The following is a 27,994-nucleotide window of genomic DNA, read 5'->3' as shown; positions in this document are numbered from 1 at the left end:
TATATCGTTTCGAGTTTCTTAATTCAATAAACACAATTTTATGTATATAACTCATTGTTAAAATACCTAATGAGATAATTACTTATCATAATATCATGTTAACTATATATACTTATCATAATATCATGTTAACTATATATATAACCATATATATGTCATCATATAGTTTTTACAAGTTTTAATGTTCGCGAATCACCGGTCAACTTGGGTGGTCAATTGTCTATATGAAACCTATTTCAATTAATCACGTTTTAACAAGTTTGATTTCTTAACATGTTGGAAACACTTAATCATGTAAATAACAATTTCATTTAATATATATAAACATGGAAAATTTCGGGTCACTACAGTACCTACCCGTTAAATAAATTTTGTCACGAAATTTTAAGCAGTTAGAGGTGTTGTCGTATCTTCTGGAAATAAGTGCGGGTATTTCTTCTTCATCTGATCTTCTCGTTCCCAGGTGAACTCGGGTCCTCTATGAGCATTCCATCGAACCTTAACAATTGGTATTTTGTTTTGCTTAAGTCTTTTAACCTCACGATCCATTATTTCGACGGGTTCTTCAATAAATTGAAGTTTTTCGTTGATTTGGATTTCGTCTAACGGAATAGTGAGATCTTCTTTAGCAAAACATTTCTTCAAATTCGAGACATGGAAAGTGTTATGTACAGCCGCGAGTTGTTGAGGTAACTCAAGTCGGTAAGCTACTGGTCCGACACGATCAATAATCTTGAATGGTCCAATATACCTTGGATTTAATTTCCCTCGTTTACCAAATCGAACAACGCCTTTCCAAGGTACAACCTTAAGCATGACCATCTCTCCAATTTCAAATTCTATATCTTTTCTTTTAATGTCGGCGTAGCTCTTTTGTCGACTTTGGGCGATTTTCAACCGTTGTTGAATTTGGATGATCTTCTCGGTAGTTTCTTGTATTATCTCCAAACCCGTAATCTGTCTATCTCCCACTTCACTCCAACAAATTAGAGGCCTGCACTTTCTACCATAAAGTGCTTCAAACAGCGCCATCTCAATGCTTGAATGGTAGCTGTTGTTGTAGGAAAATTCTGCTAACGGTAGATGTCGATCCCAACTATTTCCGAAATCAATAACACATGCTCGTAGCATGTCTTCAAGAGTTTGTATTGTCCTTTTGCTCTGCCCATCAGTTTGTGGATGATAGGCAGTACTCTTGTCTAGACGAGTTCCTAATGCTTGCTGTAATGTCTGCCAGAATCTTGAAATAAATCTGCCATCCCTATCAGAGATAATAGAGATTGATATTCCATGTCTGGAGACGACTTCCTTCAAATACAGTCGTCCTAACTTCTCCATCTTGTCATCTTCTCTTATTGGCAGGAAGTGTGCTGATTTGGTGAGACGATCAACTATTACCCAAATAGTATCAAAATCACTTGCAGTCCTTGACAATTTAGTGATGAAATCCATGGTAATGTTTTCCCATTTCCATTCCAGGATTTCGAGTTGTTGAAGTAGACCTGATGGTTTCTGATGCTCCTTTTTGACCTTAGAACACGTCAAACATTCTCCTACGTATTTAGCAACATCAGCTTTCATACCCGGCCACCAAAAATGTTTCTTGAGATCCTTGTACATCTTCCCCATTCCAGGGTTTATTGAGTATCTGGTTTTATGAGCTTCTCTAAGTACCATTTCTCTCATATCTCCAAATTTTGGTACCTAAATTCTTTCCGCCCTATACCGGGTTCCGTCTTCTCGAATATCAGGATGCTTCTCCGATCCTTTGGGTATTTCATCCTTTAAATTTCCCTCTTTTAAAACTCCTCGTTGTGCCTCCTTTATTTGAGTAGTAAGGTTATTGTGAATCATTAAATTCATAGCTTTTACTCGAATGGGTTCTCTGTCCTTTCTGCTCAAGGCGTCGGCTACCACATTTGCCTTCCCCGGGTGATAACGAATCTCAAAGTCGTAATCATTCAACAATTCAATCCATCTGCGCTGTCTCATGTTTAGTTGTTTCTGATTAAATATGTCTTGAAGACTTTTGTGGTCGGTATATGAAATGTCCCGTTCTTATTGATTAAAAACGTTCCATATTAATTGATTTCGTTGCGAGGTTTTGACCTCCATATGAGACGTTTTTCAAAGACTGCATTCATTTTAAAACAAACCATAACCTTTATTTCATCAATAAAGGTTTAAAAAGCTTTACGTAGATTATCAAATAATGAGAATCTAAAATATCCTGTTTACACACGACCATTACATAATGGTTTACAATACAAATATGTTACAACAAAATAAGTTTCTTGAATGCAGTTTTTACACAATATCATACAAGCATGGACTCCAAATCTCGTCCTTATTTAAGTATGCGACAGCGGAAGCTCTTAATAATCACCTGAGAATAAACATGCTTAAAACGTCAACAAAAATGTTGGTGAGTTATAGGTTTAACCTATATATATCAAATCATAATAATAGACCACAAGATTTCATATTTCAATACACATCCCATACATAGAGATAAAAATCATTCATATGGTGAACACCTGGTAACCGACATTAACAAGATGCATATATAAGAATATCCCCATCATTCCGGGACACCCTTCAGATATGATATAAATTTCGAAGTACTAAAGCATCCGGTACTTTGGATGGGGTTTGTTAGGCCCAATAGATCTATCTTTAGGATTCGCGTCAATTAGGGTGTCTGTTCCCTAATTCTTAGATTACCAGACTTAATAAAAAGGGGCATATTTGATTTCGATAATTCAACCATAGAATGTAGTTTCACGTACTTGTGTCTATTTTGTAAATCATTTATAAAACCTGCATGTATTCTCATCCCAAAAATATTAGATTTTAAAAGTGGGACTATAACTCACTTTCACAGATTTTTACTTCGTCGGGAAGTAAGACTTGGCCACTGGTTGATTCACGAACCTATAACAATATATACATATATATCAAAGTATGTTCAAAGTATATTTACAACACTTTTAATATATTTTGATGTTTTAAGTTTATTAAGTCAGCTGTCCTCGTTAGTAACCTACAACTAGTTGTCCACAGTTAGATGTACAGAATTAAATCGATAAATATTATCTTGAATCAATCCACGACCCAGTGTATACGTATCTCAGTATTGATCACAACTCAAACAATATATATTTTGGAATCAACCTCAACCCTGTATAGCTAACTCCAACATTCACATATAGAATGTCTATGGTTGTTCCGAAATATATATAGATGTGTCGACATGATAGGTCGAAACATTGTATACGTGTCTATGGTGTCTCAAGATTACATAATATACAATACAAGTTGATTAAGTTATGGTTGGAATAGATTTGTTACCAATTTTCACGTAGCTAAAATGAGAAAAATTATCCAATCTTGTTTTTTACCCATAACTTCTTCATTTTAAATCCGTTTTGAGTGAATAAAATTGCTATGGTTTCATATTGAACTCTATTTTATGAATCTAAACAGAAAAAGTATAGGTTTATAGTCGGAAAAATAAGTTACAAGTCGTTTTTGTAAAGGTAGTCATTTCAGTCGAAAGAACGACGTCTAGATGACCATTTTAGAAAACATACTTCCATTTTGAGTTTAACCATAATTTTTGGATATAGTTTCGTGTTCATAATAAAAATCATTTTCTCAGAATAACAACTTTTAAATCAAAGTTTATCATAGTTTTTAATTAACTAACCCAAAACAGCCCGCGGTGTTACTACGACGGCGTAAATCCGGTTTTACGGTGTTTTTCGTGTTTCCGGGTTTTAAATCATTAAGTTAGCATATCATATAGATATAGAACATGTGTTTAGTTGATTTTAAAAGTCAAGTTAGAAGGATTAACTTTTGTTTGCGAACAAGTTTAGAATTAACTAAACTATGTTCTAGTGATTACAAGTTTAAACCTTCGAATAAGATAGCTTTATATGTATGAATCGAATGATGTTATGAACATAATTACTACCTTAAGTTCCTTGGATAAACCTACTGGAAAATAGAAAAATGGATCTAGCTTCAACGGATCCTTGGATGACTCGAAGTTCTTGAAGCAGAATCATGACACGAAAACAAGTTCAAGTAAGATCATCACTTGAAATAAGATTGTTATAGTTATAGAAATTGAACCAAAGTTTGAATATGATTATTACCTTGTATTAGAATGATAATCTACTGTAAGAAACAAAGATTTCTTGAGGTTGGATGATCACCTTACAAGATTGGAAGTGAGCTAGCAAACTTGAAAGTATTCTTGATTTTATGTAACTAGAACTTGTAGAATTTATGAAGAACACTTAGAACTTGAAGATAGAACTTGAGAGAGATCAATTAGATGAATAAAATTTAAGAATGAAAGTGTTTGTAGGTGTTTTTGGTCGTTGGTGTATGGATTAGATATAAAGGATATGTAATTTTGTTTTCATGTAAATAAGTCATGAATGATTACTCATATTTTTGTAATTTTATGAGATATTTCATGCTAGTTGCCAAATGATGGTTCCCACATGTGTTAGGTGACTCACATGGGCTGCTAAAAGCTGATCATTGGAGTGTATATACCAATAGTACATACATCTAAAAGCTGTGTATTGTACGAGTACGAATACGGGTACATACGAGTAGAATTATTGATGAAACTGAACGAGGATGTAATTGTAAGCATTTTTGTTAAGTAGAAGTATTTTGATAAGTGTATTGAAGTCTTTCAAAAGTGTATAAATACATATTAAAACACTACATGTATATACATTTTAACTGAGTCGTTAAGTCATCGTTAGTCGTTACATGTAAGTGTTGTTTTGAAACCTTTAGGTTAACGATCTTGTTAAATGTTGTTAACCCAATGTTTATAATATCAAATGAGATTTTAAATTATTATATTATCATGATATTATCATGTATGAATATCTCTTAATATGATATATATACATTAAATGTCTTTACAACGATAATCGTTACATATATGTCTCGTTTAAAAATCATTAAGTTAGTAGTCTTGTTTTTACATATGTAGTTCATTGTTAATATACTTAATGATATGTTTACTTAACATAGTATCATGTTAACTATATATATATCCATATATATGTCATCATATAGTTTTTACAAGTTTTAACGTTCGTGAATCACCGGTCAACTTGGGTGGTCAATTGTCTATATGAAACATATTTCAATTAATCAAGTCTTAACAAGTTTGATTGCTTAACATGTTGGAAACATTTAATCATGTAAATATCAATCTTAATTAATATATATAAACATGGAAAAGTTCGGGTCACTACAGTACCTACCTGTTAAATAAATTTCGTCCCGAAATTTTAAGCTGTTGAAGGTGTTGACGAATCTTCTAGAAATAGATGCGAGTATTTCTTCTTCATCTGATCTTCACGCTCCCAGGTGAACTCAGGTCCTCTACGAGCATTCCATCGAACCTTAACAATTGGTATCTTGTTTTGCTTAAGTCTTTTAACCTCACGATCCATTATTTCGACGGGTTCTTCGATGAATTGGAGTTTTTCGTTGATTTGGATTTCATCTAACGGAATAGTGAGATCTTATTTACCAAAACATTTCTTCAAATTCGAGACGTGGAAAGTGTTATGTACAGCCGCGAGTTGTTGAGGTAACTCAAGTCGGTAAGCTACTCGTCCGACACGATCAATAATCTTGAATGGTCCAATATACCTTGGATTTAATTTTCCTCGTTTACCAAATCGAACAACGCCTTTCCAAGGTGCAACTTTAAGCATGACCATCTCTTCAATTTCAAATTCTATATCTTTTCTTTTAATGTCAGCGTAGCTCTTTTGTCGACTTTGGGCGGTTTTCAACCGTTTTTGAATTTGGATGATCTTCTCGGTAGTTTCTTGTATAATCTCCGGACCCGTAATCTGTCTATCCCTCACTTCACTCCAACAAATCGGAGACCTGCACTTTCTACCATAAAGTGCTTCAAACGGCGCCATCTCAATGCTTGAATGGTAGCTGTTGTTGTAAGAAAATTCTGCTAACGGTAGATGTCGATCCCAACTATTTCCGAAATCAATAACACATGCTCGTAGCATGTCTTCAAGCATTTGTATTGTCCTTTCGCTCTACCCATCAGTTTGTAGATGATAGGCAGTACTCATGTCTAGACGAGTTCCTAATGCTTGCTGTAATGTCTGCCAGAATCTTGAAATAAATCTGCCATCCCTATCAGAGATAATAGAGATTGGTATTCCATGTCTGGAGACGACTTCCTTCAAATACAGTCGTGCTAACTTCTCCATCTTGTCATCTTCTCTTATTGGCAGGAAGTGTGCTGATTTGGTGAGACGATCAACTATTACCCAAATAGTATCAAAACCACTTGCAGTACTTGGCAATTTAGTGATGAAATCCATGGTAATGTTTTCCCATTTCCATTCCGGGATTTCGGGTTGTTGAAGTAGACCTGATGGTTTCTGATGCTCAGCTTTGACCTTAGAACACGTCAAACATTCTCCTACATATTTAGCAACATCGGCTTTCATACCCAGCCACCAAAAATGTTTCTTGAGATCCATGTACATCTTCCCCGTTCCAGGATGTATTGAGTATCTGGTTTTATGAGCTTCTCTAAGTACCATTTCTCTCATATCTCCAAATTTTGGTACCTAAATCCTTTCAGCCCTATACCGGGTTCCGTCTTCCCGAATATTAAGATGCTTCTCCGATCCTTTGGGTATTTCATCCTTTAAATTTCCCTCTTTTAAAACTCCTTGTTGCGCCTCCTTTATTTGAGTAGTACGCCTCCTTTATTTGAGTAGTAAGGTTATTATGAATCACTATATTCATAGATTTTACTCGAATGGGTTCTCTGTCCTTCCTGCTCAAGGCATCGGCTACCACATTTGCCTTCCCCGGGTGGTAACGAATCTCAAAGTCGTAATCATTCAACAATTCAATCCACCTATGCTGCCTCATATTCAGTTGTTTCTGATTAAATATGTGTTGAAGACTTTTGTGGTCGGTATATATAATACTTTTGATCCCATATAAGTAGTGCCTCCAAGTCTTTAATGCAAAAACAACCGCGCCTAATTCCAAATCATGCGTCGTATAATTTTGTTCGTGAATCTTCAATTGTCTAGACGCATAAGCAATCACCTTCGTTCGTTGCATTAATACACAACTGAGACCTTGCTTTGATGCGTCACAATAAATCACAAAATCATCATTCCCTTCAGGCAATGACAATATAGGTTCTGTAGTTAGCTTTTTCTTCAATAACTGAAACGCTTTCTCTTGTTCCATTCCATTCAAATTTCTTCTCTTTATGCGTTAATGCAGTCAAGGGTTTTGCTATTCTGGAAAAGTCTTGGATGAACCTTCTGTAGTAACCAGCTAGTCCTAAAAACTGGCGTATGTGTTTCGGAGTTTTCGGGGTTTCCCACTTTTCAACAATTTCTATCTTTGCTGGATCCACCTTAATACCTTCTTTGTTCACTATGTGACCGAGGAATTGAACTTCTTCCAACCAAAATGCACACTTTGAAAACTTAGCGTACAATTCTTCCTTCCTCAATACTTCTAACACCTTTCTCAAATGTTCACCGTGTTCTTGGTCATTCTTTGAGTAAATAAGTATGTCATCAATGAAAACAATGACAAACTTGTCAAGGTATGGTCCACACACTCGGTTCATAAGGTCCATGAACATAGCTGGTGCATTAGTTAAACCAAACGGCATGACCATAAACTCGTAATGACCGTAACGTGTTCTGAAAGCAGTCTTTGGAATATCATCTTCTTTCACCCGCATTTGATGATACCCGGAACGTAAGTCAATCTTTGAATAAACAGACGAGCCTTTTAGTTGATCAAATAAGTCGTCGATTCTCGGTAGTGGGTAGCGGTTCTTGATGGTAAGTTTGTTCAACTCTCGGTAGTCGATACACAACCAGAATGTACCATCTTTCTTCTTGACAAACAAAACAGGAGCTCCCCACGGTGATGTGCTTGGTCGAATGAAACCACGCTCTAAAAGTTCTTGTAATTGGCTTTGCAATTCTTTCATCTCGCTGGGTGCGAGTCTGTAAGGAGCACGAGCTATTGGTGCAGCTCCTGGTACAAGATCTATTTGAAATTCAACGGATCGATGTGGGGGTAATCCCGGTAATTCTTTCGGAAATACATCGGAAAATTCTTTTGCAATGGGAACATCATTGATGCTCTTTTCTTCAGTTTGTACTTTCTCGACATGTGCTAGAACAGCATAGCAACCTTTTCTTATTAGTTTTTGTGCCTTCAAATTACTAATAAGATGTAGCTTCGTGTTGCCCTTTTCTCCGTACACCATTAAGGGTTTTCCTTTTTCTCGTATAATGCAAATTGCATTTTTGTAACAAACGATCTCTGCTTTCACTTCTTTCAACCAGTCCATACCGATTATCACATCAAAACTCCCTAACTCTACTGGTATCAAATCAATCTAAAATGTTTCGCTAACCAGTTTAATTTCTCGATTCCGACATATATTATCTGCTGAAATTAATTTACCATTTGCTAATTCGAGTAAAAATTTACTATCCAAAGGCGTCAATGGACAACTTAATTTAGCACAAAAATCTCTACTCATATAGCTTCTATCCGCACCCGAATCAAATAAAACGTAAGCAGATTTATTGTCAATAAGAAACGTACCCGTAACAAGCTCCGGGTCTTCCTGTGCCTCTGCCGCATTAATATTGAAAACTCTTCCGCGGCCTTGTCCATTCGTGTTCTCCTGGTTCGGGCAATTTCTAGTAATGTGGCCCGGTTTTCCACATTTATAACAAACTACATTGGCATAACTTGCTCCGACACTACTTGCTCCACCATTACTCGTTCCGACACCGTTTGTTCCTTTCGTTCTATTAACCCCTGGTCCGTATACCTCACACTTCGCCGCGCTATGACCATTTCTTTTACACTTGTTGCAAAATTTAGTGCAGAACCCCGAGTGATACTTTTCACACCTTTGGCATAGCTGCTTTTGATTGTTGTTGTTGTTGTGGTTATTATTGTTGTTGGGATGATTGTTGTAGTTGCTGTTGTTGTTGTTGTTGTTGTTGTTGTTGGGCCGTTTGTTGTAGTTGCGATTGATGTTGCGATTGTTGGGATAATTGTTGCGATTATTGTTGTAATTGCTGTTGTTGTTGTATTGGTGATTCTTATCACCGTTTTCCTCCCACTTTCTTTTGACTTGCTTCACATTGGCCTCTTCAGCAGTCTGTTCTTTAATTCTTTCTTCAATCTGGTTCACTAGTTTGTGAGCCATTCTACATGCCTGTTGTATGGAGGCGGGCTCGTGTGAACTTATATCTTCTTGGATTCTTTCCGGTAATCCTTTCACAAACGCGTCGATCTTCTCTTCCTCATCTTCGAATGCTCCCGGACACAATAGGCACATTTCTGTGAATCGTCTTTCGTACGTGGTAATATCAAATCCTTGGGTTCGTAACCCTCTAAGTTCTGTCTTGAGCTTATTGACCTCGGTTCTGGGACGGTACTTCTCGTTCATCAAGTGCTTGAATGCTGACCACGGTAGTGCGTACGCATCGTCTTGTCCCACTTGCTCTAGATAGGTATTCCACCATGTTAACGCAGAACCTGTGAAGGTATGCATAGCGTACTTCACTTTGTCCTCTTCAGTACACTTACTTATGGAAAATACCGATTTGACCTTCTCGGTCCACCGTTTCAATCCGATCGGTCCTTCGGTTCCATCAAATTCCAAAGGTTTACAGGCAGTGAATTCTTTGTAGGTGCATCCTACACGATTTCCTGTACTGCTAGATCCAAGGTTATTGTTGGTATGTAGTGCAGCCTGTACTGCGGCTATGTTTGAAGCTAGAAAAGTACGGAATTCCTCTTCATTCATATTGACGGTGGGTCGAGTAGTCGGTGCCATTTCCTTCAAAATAGTCAAATGGAACAAGTTAATCATACAGAATATTAAGAGTAGTTAATAGTATTTCGTAGCATAATATGAACTCATTTATAAAAGCTTTTTCTTCATATTAGCGTTTTATAAGTTTAAATTCGGGTAGTACCTACCCGTTAAGTTCATACTTAGTAGCTAATATACAATTCAACTACTACAATTCTATATGAAAAACTGATTATAATAATATTTCGCGTTCAAACTTTTACACAATATTTTACAAACTTACAATACCGCTTATTTTACATATAGCATGAAATATAGCACACATAAATTTGATACAAGATGGTTGTGAAGATAATTCTAGCTAGTACACAAGTCGTTCAGCAAAGGCAATAAAGACACGTAATTCATACGTCCAGAAACAAGTCATGCATTCTGGTTTTACTAGGATTACTTCCCATCCTTGGTCTTGTGGAACATAACCGTTATGGCCGTTGATAAGACAGCGTGTTGTAACGTCGTCAAAGGGACGAGGGTTATGTAATGTCCAACAGTCCCGTAACAATCTAAAAACCTCATTTCTTACCCTAGTTACCGACTCCGTCACTTGTGGGAACGTTTTGTTTAATAGTTGTAGCCCGATGTTCTTGTTCTCACTTTGGTGAGAAGCGAACATTACTAATCCGTAAGCATAACATGCTTCTTTATGTTGCATGTTAGCCGCTTTTTCTAAATCACGAAGTCCAATATTCGGATATATTGAGTCAAAATATTTTCTTAACCCATTGCGTAAAATAGCATTTGGGTTCCCCGCAATATATGCGTCAAAGTAAACACATCGTAACTTATGGATTTCCCAATGTGATATCCCCCATCTTTCGAACGAAAGCCTTTTATAAACCAAGGCATTCTTGGAACGTTCTTCGAATGTCTTACAAACTGATCTCGCCTTAAATAGTTGTGCCGAAGAATTCTGACCGACTCTAGACAAGATTTCATCAATCATGTCTCCGGGTAGGTCTCTTAAAATATTGGGTTGTCTATCCATTTTGTGTTTTTATACTGTAAAATAGACAAGAGTTAGATTCATAAAAAAATACATGTTAATACAAGTAATTTTTACATATATCATAAAGCATAAGCACACTATATTACATATATTACACCACACGAATACAACTATCTTATTCCGACTCGCTTATTTCTTCTTCTTCGGTTTTGGTTCGTTTTGCCAAGTTTCTAGGGATATATGATGTTCCCCTAATACGAGCCGTCGTTTTCCACATTGGTTTAGAAAAACCTGGTGGTTTAGAGGTTCCCGGGTCATTATTACAACTTAAGGACTTCGGGGGTTGACGATACATATAAAGTTCATCGGGGTTGGAATTAGATTTCTCTATTTTTATGCCCTTTCCCTTATTATTTTCTTTTGCCTTTTTAAATTCAGTTGGGGTAATTTCTATAACATCATCGGAATTCTCGTCGGAATCCGATTCATCGGAGAATTGGTAATCCTCCCAATATTTTGCTTCCTTGGTAGAAACACCATTGACCATAATTAACCTTGGTCGGTTGGTTGAGGATTTTCTTTTACTTAACCGTTTTATTATTTCCCCCACCGGTTCTATTTCTTCATCTGGTTCCGATTCTTCTTCCGATTCCGATTCTTCTTCCGGTTCCGACTCTTCTTCCGGTTCCTCTTCGGGAACTTGTGAATCAGTCCACGAATCATTCCAATTTACATTTGACTCTTCATTATTATTAGGTGAGTCAATGGGACTTGTTCTAGAGGTAGACATCTATCACATAATATCAAACGCATTGAGAGATTAATATATCACATAATATTCACATGTTAAAAATATATAGTTTCCAACAAAATTTGTTAAGCAATCATTTTTCAAGTAAACACGGTCGAAGTCCAGACTCACTAATGCATCCTAACAAACTCGATAAGACACACTAATGCAAAATTCTGGTTCTCTAAGACCAACGCTCGGATACCAACTGAAATGTCCCGTTCTTATAGATTAAAAACGTTCCATATTAATTGATTTCGTTGCAAGGTTTTGACCTCTATATGAGACGTTTTTCAAAGACTGCATTCATTTTAAAACAAACCATAACCTTTATTTCATCAATAAAGGTTTAAAAAGCTTTACGTAGATTATCAAATAATGATAATCTAAAACATCCTGTTTACACACGACCATTACATAATGGTTTACAATACAAATATGTTACAACAAAATAAGTTTCTTGAATGCAGTTTTTACACAATATCATACAAGCATGGACTCCAAATCTCGTCCTTATTTAAGTATGCGACAGCGGAAGCTCTTAATAATCACCTAAGAATAAACATGCTTAAAACGTCAACAAAAATGTTGGTGAGTTATAGGTTTAACCTATATATATCAAATCATAATAATAGACCACAAGATTTCATATTTCAATACACATCCCATACATAGAGATAAAAATCATTCATATGGTGAACACCTGGTAACCGACATTAACAAGATGCATATATAAGAATATCCCCATCATTCCGGGACACCCTTCGGATATGATATAAATTTTAAAGTACTAAAGCATCCGGTACTTTGGATGAGGTTTGTTAGGCCCAATAGATCTATCTTTAGGATTCGCGTCAATTAGGTTGTCTATTCCCTAATTCTTAGATTACTAGACTTAATAAAAAGGGGCATATTCGATTTCGATAATTCAACCATAGAATGTAGTTTCACGTACTTGTGTCTATTTTGTAAATCATTTATAAAACCTGCATGTATTCTCATCCCAAAAATATTAGATTTTAAAAGTGGGACTATAACTCACTTTCACAGATTTTTATTTCGTCGGGAAGTAAGACTTGGTCACTGGTTGATTCACGAACCTATAACAATATATACATATATATCAAAGTATGTTCAAAATATATTTACAACACTTTTAATATATTTTGATGTTTTAAGTTTATTAAGTCAGCTGTCCTCGTTAGTAACCTACAACTAGTTGTCCACAGTTAGATGTACAGAAATAAATCGATAAATATTATCTTGAATCAATCCACGACCCAGTGTATACGTATCTCAGTATTGATCACAACTCAAACTATATATATTTTGGAATCAACCTCAACCCTGTATAGCTAACTCCAACATTCACATATAAAGTGTCTATGGTTGTTCCGAAATATATATAGATGTGTCGACATGATAGGTCGAAACATTGTATATGTGTCTATGGTATCTCAAGATTACATAATATACAATATAAGTTGATTAAGTTATGGTTGGAATAGATTTGTTACCAATTTTCACGTAGCTAAAATGAGAAAAATTATCCAATCTTGTTTTACCCATAACTTCTTCATTTTAAATCCGTTTTGAGTGAATAAAATTGCTATGGTTTCATATTGAACTCTATTTTATGAATATAAATAGAAAAAGTATAGGTTTATAGTCGGAAAAATAAGTTACAAGTCGTTTTTGTAAAGGTAGTCATTTCAGTCGAAAGAACGACGTCTAGATGACCATTTTAGAAAACATACTTCCATTTTGAGTTTAACCATAATTTTTGGATATAGTTTCATGTTCATAATAAAAATCATTTTCTCAGAATAACAAATTTTAAATCAAAGTTTATCATAGTTTTTAATTAACTAACCCAAAACAGCCCGCGGTGTTACTACGACGGCATAAATCCGGTTTTACGGTGTTTTTCATGTTTCCAGGTTTTTAATCATTAAGTTAGCATATCATATAGATATATAACATGTGTTTAGTTGATTTTAAAAGTCAAGTTACAAGGATTAACTTTCGTTTGCGAACAAGTTTAGAATTAACTAAACTATGTTCTAGTGATTACAAGTTTAAACCTTCGAATAAGATAGCTTTATATGTATGAATCGAATGATGATATGAACATCATTACTACCTTAAGTTCCTTGGATAAACCTACTGGAAAAGAGAAAAATGGATCTAGCTTCAACGGATCCTTGGATGGCTTGAAGTTCTTGAAGCAGAATCATGACACGAAAACAAGTTCAAGTAAGATCATCACTTGAAATAAGATTGTTATAGTTATAGAAATTGAACCAAAGTTTGAATATGATTATTACCTTTTATTAGAATGATAACCTACTGTAATAAATAAAGATTTCTTGAGGTTGGATGATCACCTTACAAGATTGGAAGTGAGCTAGCAAACTTGAAAGTATTCTTGATTTTATGTAACTAGAACTTGTAGAATTTATGAAGAACACTTAGAACTTGAAGATAGAACTTCAGAGAGATCAATTAGATGAATAAAATTGAAGAATGAAAGTGTTTGTAGGTGTTTTTGGTCGTTGGTGTATGGATTAGATATAAAGGATATGTAATTTTGTTTTCATGTAAATAAGTCATGAATGATTACCCATATTTTTGTAATTTTATGAGATATTTCATGCTAGTTGCCAAATGATGGTTCCCACATGTGTTAGGTGACTCACATGGGCTGCTAAGAGCTGATCATTGGAGTGTATATACCAATAGTACATACATCTAAAAGCTATGTATTGTACGAGTACGAATACGGGTGCATACGAGTAGAATTGTTGATGAAACTGAACGAGGATGTAATTGTAAGCATTTTTGTTAAGTAGAAGTATTTTGATAAGTGTATTGAAGTCTTTCAAAAGTGTATAAATACATATTAAAACACTACATGTATATACATTTTAACTGAGTCGTTAAGTCATCGTTAGTCGTTACATGTAAGTGTTGTTTTGAAACCTTTAGGTTAACGATCTTGTTAAATGTTGTTAACCCAATGTTTATAATATCAAATGAGATTTTAAATTATTATATTATCATGATATTATCATGTATGAATATCTCTTAATATGATATATATACATTAAATGTCTTTACAACGATAATCGTTACATATATGTCTCGTTTAAAAATCATTAAGTTAGTAGTCTTGTTTTTACATATGTAGTTCATTGTTAATATACTTAATGATATGTTTACTTAACATAGTATTGAAGGTTTTTCGTATGCCCAAGAGACATATTGAATTAATGTGGCTAATATGTTATGATCCAAGTCGGGTCATACCCAATAACAAGCTTGCCGACACCTTAATCGTATTTAATCTTAATGAATGGATCATTAAATAAATACGCAACACTTGGATTTTAGAAAATCGGTTTTTCAAAATGTTATCACTTGAGATAAATTATTTGGATAATTTATATATAATTGTTTATAAGTTTAAATGATTATATTGTGTTATATTTTATAAAAGAGTTTATAAAATATAAAAGTAACATAAAAATATATACATGTTTTATATATATATCTAGTTTATATATATATGTATAAATACATTGTTATATAATATTGTTGGTGCAGAATTTTTGGACTCCAAGGCTCACTAGCATGCCTTGTTAATGTTACTTTTAATAACACACAAGTGCCAAGGTACATGCTTATGAATTAACCAAGGCCTTGACTCAAGAGAGAGGTAATAACACACATAAAATAGGCTTCAAAATTCTGGTTCTGCTGTCCAAAATTGCCGAACTGTTTTGGAAGGAAAAGGGGTTCCTTTGCTTGCTATTTTATCACATTCAAGTGTTCTAAATCCTAACTAAATACAAAGGGTGTGTTGGTGATCAAAGCTTGTGGGTATTACAAACTTGAGGCTTCAAGTTAGAGGCTCTAAGTTCATCAACATCTTCATCTTCATCTTCATCCATCAAGAACCACAACCCTCAAACTTTTGAGGAGGTAAAACTCTAAACCCACTTGTTGTATGTAAGCATATTATTCAAGACTTGATATATTTATGGAATTTGTCTTTTAAAATGGTTGATATATAACATGAACTTTACATGCTTCCGCTCACTTTAATCTTCATAAAATGGTTTTATGAACTTGTTAATATTGTGAACATGTTTGTTTAAAAGATTGTCAAATTCCATCAATGGTATCTAGAGCCAAGGTCTTTGAAATATGCTTCTTGTTTATGACTTTTAAATCCACTAATCTTACAATCTAGTAACATGCATGAAACTAGAATGTAAAAATTTTGGATTTTGGGTGGGGTTTAATTTTGGCCGAATTTTAGGGGTTCCAAAATGGGTTTGGAACTTCAAGTTTGGTCAAGTTTTGTTGTTAGTTGTTGTTCACAATCAAGCCTTGGCCTTGTGGTTGCATGTGTGTATGATGTGGTTGTTTTATTCATTCTTATGGTTTGTAATATTAATTCATTCATTTGGTTTGTAATAATTTGTAATATTTATTCATTTGTAATTTATTTTATATTTGGTATGTAAAATAGATTAGGTTGCAATTTCATTTTCTAGAAAAATGTATTAGGATATATTTTTTGTAAAGAGAATGAAGAATGAAGATTCAAGATGAATGAAGAACACAAGATGGATGCAAGAGCTAGTGGGAGATTTGTAAATCTCCTACTTTGTCATAACCCTTAGAAGTTTTGGCTAAACAAATGTCTACCAAATTGGCTTGATTGTGAACTTGGTTGTTTTGCATGTTTATTATGTTTGTATGTTTGGTTGCTACAATTTATCACATATTTACAACTTGCAAAATGACATTATAATTGGTTATAATTAAAACAACAAAGATCACTAATAAATGGTTATTAAGGACATAAATGACATTGAATATAAAATGATTTATATCATGTAATTGGTTTTACTAATAAGACATGAAAATTGGTTTTTCATATTGTGCTATACACCAAATGCATGTTGGTATATGGCAAAATGTTTTCTTAAAACTAGAATTTATGAAAACTTAAAATCCCTTTACTAAAACAATATAAACAAGTTAAACGCCATCCTTTTGTGTGACATTTAGACATATTAGGGAACTCATGATGGGATAAAGGTCACCTAACAGTCATGAACAAACTAATACGATTAAGGTGAACTTCGCATGCTTGTGGGATAAAGGTCACCTAACCACTTGTATGTTAAGTTTGCACGTTTACACAAGTAGGACGACTTGATTTGGAAATCATGAACTTAGGGTCACCGAAGCATGATGAACAAATAGGCGTTGATGGGATAATATGCCATGCAAAAGGATTGCATGATCTCATAATTTAGAAGTTGCAAAAGGATTGCAATTGTCATATAAATGACTACCTAGCTAAATCAAATAACGGGATAAAGGTCACCTAACCGAAATTTAATTTACCGTTGGATTCTAATATTTAATGAATCAATTAATTATAAAAGGGTATTGTTTATTAAATTTAAAATCAATACTTAAATGAACTTTGTTAATTTTGTAGATGGCCACCAATAACAACAACATGTAAAATGCACCACTTAACCTAAACAACCTATCGTTAAGGTCTCTCCTCGAGAAAGACAAACTCAACCATACGAACTTTATGGATTGGTTCTGTAATCTTAGGATTGTCCTCAAACTTGAGGATAAAGCGTATGTGTTGGAGGACCCTATTCCCGACCAACCGGATGAGGAAGATCTAGAGGGCATGGCTTATTATGACAAGTATTGCGCCGATTAGGTGCAAGTCTCTTGCCTAATGCTTGGCACTATGATACCCGAACTCCAAAAGGATTTCGAACATCATAGTGCATATGACATGATTACGCAATTGAAGGAGATGTTCCTTCAACAAGCACGTGTCGAGCGCTTCGAAACGGTTCGAGCACTACATGCATGTCGTATGGATGACACCCAATCCGTATCCTCTTATGTCCTCAAAATGAAAAGCCTCATTGATCGCGCAAACCGTCTTAACCTCAACATATCTAATGAGCTAGCCACCGATCTTATCCTAAACTCCTTGTCAAAGAGGTTTGACCAATTTGTAATTAATTACAATATGAATGGGATGGATAAGACCATTGGCGAACTTCATGGCATGCTCAGGACGGCGGAAACTAGCATGGGTAAGAGGGCTTCACCCGTGCTAATGATCAATGATGGTGGGTCCAAAGGTAACAACACCTCTAAGCCAAAGGCGGCTAAGAGGAAAGGACCCGCCCATCAAGGCAAGGGAAAGGGGAGGATGGTTACCCCAACCAAAAACAAGAACAAGAAGCAAAAGGTTGCCGGACAAGCAAACCCCAAGGAAGACCCGTGCTTCGGTTGCGGTGAAATGGGTAACTGGAAACGCAATTGCCCGGTCTACCTTAAGGAGTTGAAGGAAAAGAGGGATGCGGGGCAATCCTCAGGTAACATATTTATGGTATATATAGAGCTTAGTATTACTTCTTCTAATACATGGGTATTAGACACTTGATGTGGAACTCACATTTGCAATTCTTTGCAGGGGTTTAAAAGAAGTAGCAAGCAAACGGGAACATCAAGTCTCTTTATGGGTAATGGAGCTAAAGTGCAAGTGAAGGCTCAAGGAGACTTTGTATTAAAGCTTCCAAGTGGTTTGGAACTTATTTTGAACAATGTTTTGTATGCACCGGATTTATGTCGAAACATTATTTCAGTTTCCCGTTTAAAACAATGTGGTTTTTATCTTAATTTTGTTAATAATGATATCCATGTTTATTTAGATAATGTATTCTATTTTAAGGCTTCGCCTTCAAATGGAATTTATGAATTGGTTCATGATGATACATCATCTAGTAGCTCAATATACCATACTAGCACCAAGAAACTCAAAACGGATTTGAGTGATTCCTACTTATGGCATTGTCGCCTTGGTCACATAAACAAGAATCGAATGCATACACTTCAAAAGAATGGACTCTTGAAATCAAATGAGATGGACTCGTTTGATGTGTGTGAATCTTGTTTACAAGGCAAAATGACTAAAGCACCTTTCAAAGGGACCTATGAAAGGGCTAAGGACTTATTGGGATTAATACATTCGGATGTATGTGGACCCTTTAAGCCCATAGCTAGGAATGGTGAAAGATACTTCGTTACTTTCATTGATGACTTCAGTCGTTTTGGATATGTCTACTTGTTAAGACATAAGGACGAAACTTTTGAAGCATTCAAAGAATATCAAAGCGAAGTACAAAATCAACTCAATAAGACAATCAAGGTACTTCGTACCGATAGAGGAGGTGAATACCTGAGCGATGCTTTCCAAGATCATCTTAGAAGTTGTGGGATTATCTCGCAACTTACTCCACCCGGGACACCACAACTAAATGGAGTTTCCGAAAGGAGGAACCGAACCCTAATGGATATGGTTCGATCTATGATGGCTAGAAGCACATTACCTCTATCATTTTGGGGTTATTGTCTATGCTCCGCGGCTCGTATTTTAAATATGGCCCCAACCAAGAAAGTGGAACGAACTCCTCATGAGATGTGGTTTGGAAAACCTCCATCTCTATCATACTTAAAGGTATGGGGATGTGAAGCTTATCCTAAGCGTTATGTCCCTAATAAGTTGAATGCTCGATCCACGAAGTGTATCTTCATAGGATATCCCAAGGATGATATGGGATACTATTTCTATGATCGAACCGAGCAAAATGTATTTGTTGCTCGAAAGGCTGAATTCCTTGAAACTAAATTCCTAATGGAAGGAAATAGTGAAAGGAAGATAGATCTTGAAGAGGTTCAAGATCAAGTAGATGATACACAATTGGTTGAAACTAGCACTCAACATGAAAATGTTGGGAATGATCAAATGGATGATCAAAATACACAAGACGTTCGCAAATCTGGTAGGATTAGTAATCCTCCTGAGAGATATGGGTTTCTCATGGATGGTTGCTATGTGATTGATTTGAACGAACCAACAAACTACCAAGATGCTTTATCAAGGATTGATAAAGATAAATGGCAGGAAGCCATGAACACTGAGATGCAATCCATGTATGACAACCAAGTTTGGGAACTAGTTGTACAACCTGCTAACTCCAAGTTAGTTGATTGTAAATGGATTTTCAAGATGAAAACCGACATGCATGGAAACTTAAATACATATAAAGCTAGACTTGTAGCAAAAGGTTTCACTCAAACTCAAGGGGTTGACTATGATGAAACCTTTTCACCTGTGGCAATGCTAAAGTCTATTAGGATATTATTTGCCATTGCTGCTCATTATGATTATGAAATATGGCAAATGGATGTCAAGACCGCTTTCCTAAATGGATATCTTGAGGAAGATGTCTATATGGTTCAGCCTGAAGGTTTTATCGATCCGAAACATCCTAACAAAGTATGTAAGTTAAAGAAGTCAATCTACGGATTGAAACAAGCATCTAGAATGTGGAATCATCGTTTTAATGAGGAAGCCAAGAAGTTTGGCTTCATTAAAAATGGTGATGAAGCTTGTGTATACAAGAAAGCTAGTGGGAGCACTATCATGTTCCTTGTATTGTATGTGGATGATATATTGTTATTTGGAAACGATGTTCCGACAATGCAAGGTGTTAAGACTTGGCTAAAAAGCTGCTTCTCCATTAAGGATCTTGAAGAAGCACAATACATTTTGGGGATTAGGATCTACAGGGATAGATCCAAGAAATTGATAGGTTTGAATCAAAGTGCATACATTGAAAAGATCTTGAAAAGGTTCAAGATGGAAAACTCTAAGAAAGGTTTGGTACCTATTCAAAGAGGAACGCTCCTTAGTTCATCTCAGTGCCCCACCACGAAAGATGAACAAGAGAAAATGAAGAAAGTCCCATATGCGTCTGCCATTGGGTCAATCATGTATGCAATGATATGCACTAGACCGGATGTGTCATGCGCTCTTAGCCTGACAAGCAGATACCAGAATAACCCAGGAAATAGTCATTGGATTGCTGTTAAAAGTATATTGAAATACCTTAGGAGGACTAAGGATATGTTTCTAATATATGGGTCTGGTGAGGAGGAACTCGCTGTAAGAGGTTACGTAGACGCGAGTTTCCAAACTGATCGTGATGATTCTCGATCACAATCCGGTTATGTCTTCACATTAAATGGAGGTGCGGTCTCTTGGAAGAGTTCAAAATAGGATGTTGTTGCATTATCCACTACAGAGTCGGAGTACATTGCCGCCTCATTGGCAGCTCAGGTGTAACATCCCGCATTTTTCCGTTAAATTATTTTAACGCCCGTCTTTTTCTTTTTAAATAATACCCTTCGTATCTAAATTCGTATCCTTTGTTATGTAACATTTTAAATATTTTCGTTATCGGATTTTAATATCTCCCGTACTCCCGTGTAACTTAAAATAATTCGTTCGGTTATTTTCCGCACCCGATTCAAAGTTGAGGGACCAAACTTGCCAAAGTATCAAACTTTTGACTAGGTCAAAGAGTCAACCTCCTTCATCCCTTTCATTCATCCTCCCTTTTCCATTTTTGATACTTTCAAACTCTCACATTTCTCAAACATAAAATCATCATCCAAATCTCACCAAGGAAGTAAACATCAAAACAAACTACATATTCTTGATCCTCCCATCATCCTCTTCGATTTGATGCTAACTACTTCGATTTTGGGTAACATTTCTAAAACACTAGATTTCTTTAAATTCGTGTTCTTGACTTATAAAGTTGTTAATTAGTGTCTATGGCTCATTGTGATGTCGTGTATGTAATTTGTATGCCCGATTCGTTGTTTTTGGTGTAACTAGTTCAATATGAAAATTTCTTGCTAAATCCTTGATTTTGGATGATCAAATGTTGTTAGATTGTTAAAGTGCATGTTTTAAAAGTGTTACTAGTATCTTTAGCTTCGTTTTGATGTATAGGTTGATTAAGGAAACATCAAACTCATGACTATTGATTTTTGTGAATTTTCGTTAGAGTTTGATAGACTTTAAATGAACTTTTGATGATTTGAATGCCATGAAATGTTGTTAGTAAGTATTTAGTTGTATTACATGTTTCATTACCTTCAAAACGGCATATCATATGTATAAATTGGATTCCCGAAACTTAAATTGCAATTGATGAACTTGAAACCTTGATTTGAAACGTTTAACGAACTTTCGACGAGGTTTTTGTTGTCTTAAATGATGATTTTGATTTATGATATGTGGTTAGTTGTATTCCTTGTCGAAATAGCTTTCCGATGATATAAAATACCTGTTCTAATTGTTTGCGGATCATAAATTGTGATTGTTTGAAGTTTGGGTCGTGCACTTGAGAAATTCAGCAAACAGGGCCTGGAAGGCAATTGGGACGCCGTCCTGATATTTGGGACGCCGTCCCACTCTTCATATTGGGACGCCGTCTTGATATTTGGGACGCCGTCCCACTCTTCATATCAGGACACCGTCCTGATTTTTGGGACACCGTCCTGATACACTAAAATGGGCTGTTTGCTTTGATCTTTTGACGTAAAATGTTTACTATGCTACGGACCTCCGATTAACATGAAACTTGGCTAACATGCTCATATATGATTATATAACTTAGAAAAATTGTCGGATACCCAACCCGACCCCGTTGACTTTTCCGTTGACTTTGACCCGACCAAGTTTGACTTTTTGTCAAACTTAACCAAATACTTATGCAACCTTTCTAACATGATTATTTACTTGTATCTTGCATGAAACTTGACTAGTTGATTCACATGTTAATATAATCGAGTCGTAACGAGCCATAGGACTAATTGAACATCTTTGACCGTTTGTGTTTACCGTTATTGATATAACCTATATGTTTAGGTCAAGACTAGCCTTGTCTTTGCACACGTTTACTTGTTGAAGTACTTTTATAACTCTCGCACTCAAGGTGAGATCATAGTCCCACTTTTACTCTTTTTGAACTTATATTTGGGATGAGAAAACATAAACGATTCTTTTGAACTAAGTGAACACAAGAACGGGAAAACAAACATTCTACATACGAGTTTAGAACAAAAATCCTCAATTCGATTATCATTAGTTACACTTGATGGGTGTAAGCGAGAACTTATGTTATATGGCCATATGGGTTGACAACCCTCATCTCTGACGGTTCGCTACCGTCTACGGATGAAATATATTTTCGAGAATCAGTGTTTGTTCTAGCACTATGGATGGGGTATACAATGGATGGAATGTTAAGCTTTGATAATTGGGTGCTCGTGAATATTAACTTTTAGAATGTATTACTATTATTTCAACTTTGCAAACCTTGTGGTTCGACTTACTTACTTTTACTCACTTACTTACTTAAACCTATGATTTCACCAACGTTTTTTGTTGACAGATTTCTATGTTTTTCTCAGGTCTTACACGATATGTGAAACATGCTTCCGCTCATTATTTGATACTTGCATTGGATGTCGAGTATACGTGCATTTCATGGAGCGTCTTTTGACTTTACTTTAAACCGTGTCGCCTAGATTTCATTAGTATTATAACGTTGTAACTTAACTATTGGTTGAACAATTCTTGTAAACTTTGAAACAATCTTTATTTTGAAATGAAGGCGACATATTTTGGTCAAAAGTTATCTAAAAGACTTATAATCAGGTAATGAGACCCACGTAGCCGACGCCGTCACTTGACGATTTGTCGGGGTCGCTACAAGTGGTATCAGAGCCTTGGTTGTAGGGATTTAGAGTTCATTTGTGTCCACCCCGAGTCATAGGGTACATAGGTGAATCTAGACTACAACCGGCATATAGACTGAAGTAGGAATTATTTGACTAATTGTGCATTTATACTCGAACTCTTCTATCATATCTAACTCGTATTCGATATTGATCTTACGTTGATAAATTTTGTTGATGCGCCACCTTGACTTTATGAAGTAATGTTAAATGCACATGAGAATCAGGGTAATATAATTTTCGGGATTATATTACGGTGATTCACATGGACGTTCCGACATTATGACATAGAGAATTTAAGGCGAGTCAAGGAAAATTTTCTCTCTATCCTTATTCCATGCCACGGTTAGTATTGTTGAAAATACTAACCAACGATATTCTTGTCTCATGAAGGAACAATGGCTCACCAAGGTCAACACAATACTCCTCTCGAAACTCTAGAACAAGCTCTTCAACGAATGATAACCACCGCCGTGGGTACGGCCGTGGCCGATCACTTTTCTAACAACAACAATCATGGAGCCGGTAATTCAATCAAAGGTTGCTCCTACAAGAACTTCATGAAGTACAATCCTCCCACTTTCTATGGAACCGGGGGACCGGTTACTCTCACCCGATGGTTTGAACAAATGGAGACCGTTTTTAACACAAGCAGTTGTCGAGACCAAGATAAGGTCAAGTTTTCCACCCTCACTTTCACCGGTATTGCTCTCTCATGGTGGAACATGTATGTACAATTAGTGGGAAGCGATGAAGCCCACACACTCTCTTGGACCGAATTAAGAGAAAGAATGATCACCGAATACTTCCCGCGCGACGAGACTCGAAGGCTCGAACAGGGTCTAAGGAATTTAAAAACGGTCGGAAATGACCTCGAAGCTTATAATCAACGGTTTACCGAACTAGTCTCGATGTGTCCAAATCTCATGACTCCCGAATCCCTAAGAGTCGAACTTTACATGGATGGCCTCCCTAAGAGCATTCAACACAAGGTAATGACATCTCAACCCACTAACCTACAAGAGGCTTTAACAATGGCCCGCCAAGCCTTAGAAACGGTGAATGAAATGGAAGCACCGGCACCAATGGTCGAGAACCACCCGAGTAACAACAAAAGAACATGGGAAGCCTCTCAATCAAGCAACCACAACAATAACAACAACCCCGCCAAGAAGCCTTTTACCTCCAACGACAAGAAAGGCTATGCCGGAAAACTACCTTTTTGTAACGAATGCCACAAGCAACACTTTGAAGGATGTGGCAGGTTTCGCCACCGGCACCAAGGACTCGTCGCTCGAAAGATGCCCAATGCACACGGAACGGGTGCTTGCTTCGAATGTGGCTAACTGGGTCATTTTAGGAATGTGTGCCCAAATAAGAAAATCAACCCCAACGCACGCCGTTGAACCTTCAACATCGACACCTAGGATGCCCGGAACGACGATGGACTAGTAACGGGTACGTTTCTTCACAACAAACCGTATACTTCATACTTATTCGATTCCATTACCACTAGACGTTTTATAACCAAGTCTTTGACTCGTGCTCTTTGCACTCCACTTTTTCCCTAGACACTACTTAGGCAATTTAAGTGACCAACGGAATATATTGTGTGCCTATAAATTTTATCAGAGGATATACGTTAAGAATTATGACTTGACACCTATAGAACTAAGGAGCTCAAAACCTATTCGTTAAGGAGAAATTTTTTTTTCTTTCTTTCCTACAATTATGTATGGATTTTTGTGAACTAAATAATTTTCGGTTGGAAACCGATACCCACTTCCTCGTATCCATGACCTCATGATTATTTTCGTGAAACTCGTGTGTATTCCAAATCGACCTCCGTTCCGGTTATCACCAATTGGGGGTTAAGGGAGACGATGTCTCCTAAGCCATCTTCCGAACTCACAACGTTAGTTGTAAATCTCTCTTGGTACCATTCGATTTATCCAAGGCACGCCCGTATCCACAAACCTCTCGAACCGCGTATGCAAATTCATATAGACTAATTCGTTATCGTATTTATAGATGATATCTTGACCTATCCAAGTAAAGAAGGAAAACGAACAACATCACCATCTCCCGCTCGAACTTTTGAGAAAAGAGCAACTCTATACCAAAGTCTCTGAGTGAGAATTTCTGTTGAACGAAGTCCAATTTTCTAGACCATGATGTTTATGGTCAGGTCGTTACAATCAATCTCGAAATCAAGCCACATGTAATCAGGAAACTCTCCCAACTCAGACTTGTATTCGAAAAAAGAAATCTTAGATCTCACCAGTTGTTACCGAAGATTCATTTCTGACTTTTCTCGTGTTACACAACTTTAAACCTCTTCATGTCTGAGCCTTGAACGTGATTCTTCACACCAACCTTCCTAGCTAAATTCGTATAGCACTAGATGGAACTCAAACATGGAAATATTTCTACTTGAACGCCGAAAGGCATACTCTCTCGACTCAAAATCAACGTAACTAAAATTTGTTATTTTGCGCGAAGAATTCGAATACTAAATTGTGGATCCGATCAACTTTCTCGTCATCACGTACCACACTACATACCTATGTTATTTCACCGTTACCGTCTGATATTACTGGAATTTAAGATAACACACAATCCAACGATACTTCACTCTTCTTTGACTTAACGCCCTTGCGTCGCTGATAATCGTCCAACCATTATTCAACCCCGAACTATACAATTACGTGTACTATCTCGTTTCTCTTTCAGACTTCATTTTTTTTTTTTTGACAACTAGAGGCACGTTATGGCAACCTCGAGATGTAAGCTCATCCTATTCTAAGTCCTCGTTTCACTCCTATCTTTATCGCTCGCACTTCCGTTTAAGGGAACTCCTTGTAACATTTCTCCATGGATAGAGAAATTCCTCATATTACCTTAGTATTCGCCACGAGGGTGAATAGTCCTAACGAACATTTTTTTTCGAACCCTAACTGACTTGTTCAAACATATCTTAAGAGATCCTATTCTAACACGGTGTACCATTGCCAATTACCTCGGATCAAAATACTCGTATCGCTTCTAGTTTTGCAAGAAACCTTGGAAACCCACTTGGACATACGTACCGCGTATCTCCCACAACCGACGAACCGAGCAAACGTACGATTCAATCTTGGAAAGACATGTTACAGACTGGTATTGTCACCTTTAGTAGTTCCTTTTACGACGACAACTATCACTCGTATATTAACGCAGCACTTCCGAAACCCTATATGACCGCTAATGTCATACCCCTGTTCATTTAACCAAAGCATGCGGCAAGCAAATCGCCGAATCTGAACTCCATCAAGAAACAACAATTGAGATCGTTCAAGTCCGAGGAGGGCTAGAGACAACCCATGGTCGCCAGAAGAGTTATACCAAACTTAGATGAAAACCTCACAAATCCCAGTGTGTAATCGCGTAATATTGAGAAACCGCACCTTGGAAAGGTGAAATCCATTTTAGGAAATCGAGAAAGGCTATATCTGCAATATTGAACCTTTTGAAACCTTGGGGCGTATTGGAACCGCTTCCTACCGTTTAGAACTTCCGATGAAATTAAGTTTCCGTTTACCCTACTTTTCGTGTAACAAACTTAGAAACGTGTCCTGCGGAACAGGAACGTGCAATCCTGCTAGATACATCAACTATTGATGACAAACTTCTCTTCATAGGGGAAAACCAGTTGAAACTGGGGATCGTAAAACTAAACCTTAATACAACGTAAAACCCTGACTATCCAAATTCATGAGAACACTCAAGGACGTACTTTCACTTATTCATAGCATTGACAACGTAAAGTATCGAGTAGGAGATATCGACTACTACTTTCAACTAAATTTCGGGACGAAATTTCTTTTGAGGTGTGGATAATGTAACATCCCGCATTTTTCCGTTAAATTATTTTAACGCCCGTATTTTTCTTTTTAAATAATACCCTTCGTATCTAAATTCGTATCCTTTGTTATGTAACATTTTAAATATTTTCGTTATCGGATTTTAATATCTCCCGTACTCCCGTGTAACTTAAAATAATTCGTTCAGTTATTTTCCGCACCCGATTCAAAGTTGAGGGACCAAACTTGCCAAAGTATCAAACTTTTGACTAGGTCAAAGAGTCAACCTCCTTCATCCCTTTCATTCATCCTCCCTTTTCCATTTTTGATACTTTCAAACTCTCTCATTTCTCAAACATAAAATCATCATCCAAATCTCACCAAGGAAGTAAACATCAAAACAAACTACATATTCTTGATCCTCTCATCATCCTCTTCGATTTGATGCTAACTACTTCGATTTTGGGTAACATTTCTAAAACACTAGATTTCTTTAAATTCGTGTTCTTGACTTATAAAGTTGTTAATTAGTGTCTATGGCTCATTGTGATGTCGTGTATGTAATTTGTATGCCCGATTCGTTGTTTTTGGTGTAACTAGTTCAATATGAAAATTTCTTGCTAAATCCTTGATTTTGGATGATCAAATGTTGTTAGATTGTTAAAGTGCATGTTTTAAAAGTGTTACTAGTATCTTTAGCTTCGTTTTGATGTATAGGTTGATTAAGGAAACAT

The sequence above is a fragment of the Rutidosis leptorrhynchoides genome, chromosome 6 (assembly GCF_046630445.1).
Source record: "Rutidosis leptorrhynchoides isolate AG116_Rl617_1_P2 chromosome 6, CSIRO_AGI_Rlap_v1, whole genome shotgun sequence".
NCBI classification, from domain to species: domain Eukaryota; kingdom Viridiplantae; phylum Streptophyta; class Magnoliopsida; order Asterales; family Asteraceae; genus Rutidosis; species Rutidosis leptorrhynchoides.
The sequence above is the reverse complement of the archived record's forward strand: the minus strand, read 5'-3'. Positions refer to the sequence as shown.